Raw genomic sequence first — 3,072 nt, 5'->3', positions numbered from 1 at the left:
TAATCCCAGTGCTTCTGAAGCTGAGACAGGAGGATTACAGGTTTGAGGCCAGTCTCAGGAACTTGGTGAGACCTTCAGCAACTTAGTGAGACCCTGTTTTGAAATAAAAAATTATATAGGACTGAGGGTATAGCTAAGTGGTAGAATAGCCCTTGGTTCAATCCCTAGTACTCCCCAAAATTATATATATGTATATATACACATATACACGTAATTTAAACACATTTATTTTTTTTGAAATTTTATTTTTTATTTTTGCTAGCATTGAGCATGTCTAGAAGAGGTTAAAAAAATAATCTACAGAATTAGGTGTCTAAAAGTAGGGTGGAAATATTTTAAAATTCCTCACTTGGACAGGTCCTGAGTTGAAATCACATTCATCTAAGGAATGTTTAGGTCAGAAATGTGCAACTACAGATTCTCTCCTGGGATTTAATGGTGAAAATTTCCAGGCTCTGTATGACTGACAGGATTCATGGCATTCACTTGGCCAATTCTGGCATGTATCCTACTTGGCTTGTGAAAAGTTTCTAATTACCTCTTAAACCTTCTGGTTCTCTGAAACCAACTGTCTTAATCTGATTCCCAGTACTTTTTTTTTTTTTAACAAATAAAAATGTCCTCTGCAAGATTACACAGTTAAGTATTTGTGGTCTGTGGAGAGATGCACAGAAACCAAGTCTGGATGTGAATTAGCAGTTCAGTGGCAACTGTGAGTGTGAGTGGCCGTATAAGCTGTAAAGAAGTCCTTCCTTGGCCTTGCTCTGGCTGTGCCCCAGGAGAGCCATCCGGCAACATCAACCTGAAGAGGGTGTGAACCCTAGCAGCTGCTCCATGGGTTTAAATCGCCACTAATCAGCCTCCAGCTCTTCTACCAAACCAGCTAGTTTTTCCACTTGCTGATCATGTTTCACCTGTTTAAGTGTGGATGCCACTTGATAACTGAAAACGGATTCACAGAGGAATCTCTCAAGCCATCTTCTGACATCTCTCCAGCTCCTTTGGGGTAGGTGAAATGGCTTTCTGTGGTGGGGCAAGGTCTGAGACACTGAAACCAGATGCAGTGACAGAGCTTCCACTGACCCCACCAGCTGAGGAAGAGGATGAAGAGGCAGCCATTTCCTCTAGTAGAAATTTCTCTTCACTGAGAGGCCTTAGTACTTTCCCCTACGGCCCCGCCCCAGGGCCAGCCAGAGCGGCCACGTTCACAACCCACATTTATTTTTGTGTGTGTCCATCTGGGGATGGAACCCATTGGCATTTGACCTCTGAGCTACACTTCCTGCCCTATTTTGTATTTTTATTTTGAAGCAGGGTCTCACTAAGTTGCAGGGGGCCTCACTAAGTAGCTGAGGCTGTCCATGAACTGTGATCCTCCTGTCTCAGATCCTGAATGCTGGGATTACAAGCATGCAGCACCACACCTGGCTAAACACATTTAATACACCTACCTTACTGAACATCATAGCTTAGCATAGTTTACCTAAAATGTGCTCATAATGTATCTGTTAGCCTATATACAGGCATTGAGAGAGAATGACAGAGAGAGAGAGAAGAGAAGAGGAGAGAGGGAAGAGAGAAGAGAATCTATAGCATTTTGGTAGCCCAGGCAAACATTAAAACTCAAAATTCAAAGTAGTTTTAACTGAATGTATATCTATTTTGCACCATTGTAAGTATAAAAAAATTGTAAATATAACCACTCTAAGTTGGGGGCTCCAAAGGCATGAAACACACATCTAGGGCAGAGGGAGATAGCCCCCAGCAGGCCACGGGCACTTGAGTGGGTTCTGAAGCAACTCAACACTGGGCTCTCATCCAGGAAGCAGAGGATTAAAGCCAATCCTCAGCCAGTCAGCCAAAGCTCTGCTACCATACAGAATTATTTTGGAGGTGAAGGGGACAGTCCTTGGGAAACAGTCTCATGGCTTTCCTCTTCTCCATAGACTAGCATAACTAGAAAGCAATGCAATTAAAATCACTCACCTAGCCGGGCGTGGTGACACACGCTTGTAATCCCCGCGCTTGGGAGGCTGAGATGGGAGGATCGCGCAGGTTCGAAGTCAGCCTCAGCTGGCTTAAGAGACCCTGTTTCCAAATTTAAAAATATAAAATAGGTCTGGGAGTATAGTGTGGAGGTAGAAGGGGCCCCTGGGTTCCATTCCCAGTACCACCAAAAAAAAAAAAAAAAAAAAACACTCACCTAACAAAGAAAAGGTCTGTTCCCCAAGTCTTTTGCAAGAGCATAGCACTGTCTCAGGGGCAGATGCTGAACACCTGAACCAAACTGCCTCTAATGGTGCTCTAGAATAACAATGGCAGAGTGTGCTGGCGTGAATGCAGAGCTGGCGCCCATCACCACTGCAGCCTTCGGGCCTCTGGAATAAGGGAGGCAACCTCATCCTTGAACGCCTTCCTTGAGTGTAGGCAGGTAGAAACAATATTCTCAAGTTAGGAAACCAGCCTCTTCTCTCGTGGCCTCCTTCCAGCTAGGCCAAGCTAACAATGCTATTATCATAGCAATCTCTCTCTCTCTCTCTCTCTCTCTCTCTCTCTCTCTCCCCCCCCATTGTGGTTCAAACATACATACAAAATTTAGCACGTTGATCACTTTTAAGTGTACCCATGAGTACTGTTGAGTACACTCACAAAATTATAAAACCAATTTCCAGAACTCTTTTATTCTGTAAAACTGAAATTCTGTACCCAATATATAATTTTTTCTTCCCACTTGGCTTTGACTACTATAGATATCTGCTGTAGAAATGTGAACACTCCATATTTGTCTTTTGGTGACTGGCTTAGTTCACTTAGCATTACATCCCAATAGCCCATAATATGACCATGTTGCTTATCCTTTCATTGGTTGTAGGGTATTTAGGTTGTTTCTACATCTGGGCTATTGTGAATAATGCTGTGAACATGGATGTAACAAATAGATCATGGAGACCCTGCTGCCAATTTTAGGTGGGCAGGGAAGGTAATATACCCAGAAGTGAAATTTCTATGCATCTTCTTTTGATTTACTTTCATGCCAACTGTTCACAGAGCTATCGCTTAGTTGATTTTCTG

The 3,072-nt window shown here is 43.1% G+C and overlaps 1 pseudogene across 1 annotated transcript; it reads right to left on the bottom strand.

Annotated features, from left to right (window-relative positions):
• Positions 1–797: 797 nt before the first annotated feature.
• LOC308266212 (anaphase-promoting complex subunit 16-like) lies at positions 798–1,119 on the bottom strand (annotated as a pseudogene). Its single transcript has one exon. The product of its transcript is annotated as an anaphase-promoting complex subunit 16-like (transcript).
• Between the last annotated feature and the right edge of the window lie 1,953 nt (positions 1,120–3,072).

The sequence above is a fragment of the Muscardinus avellanarius genome, assembly GCF_963383645.1.
Source record: "Muscardinus avellanarius genome assembly, chromosome: 8".
NCBI classification, from domain to species: Eukaryota; Metazoa; Chordata; class Mammalia; order Rodentia; family Gliridae; genus Muscardinus; species Muscardinus avellanarius.
This window is presented reverse-complemented; position numbering and strand designations above follow the sequence as displayed.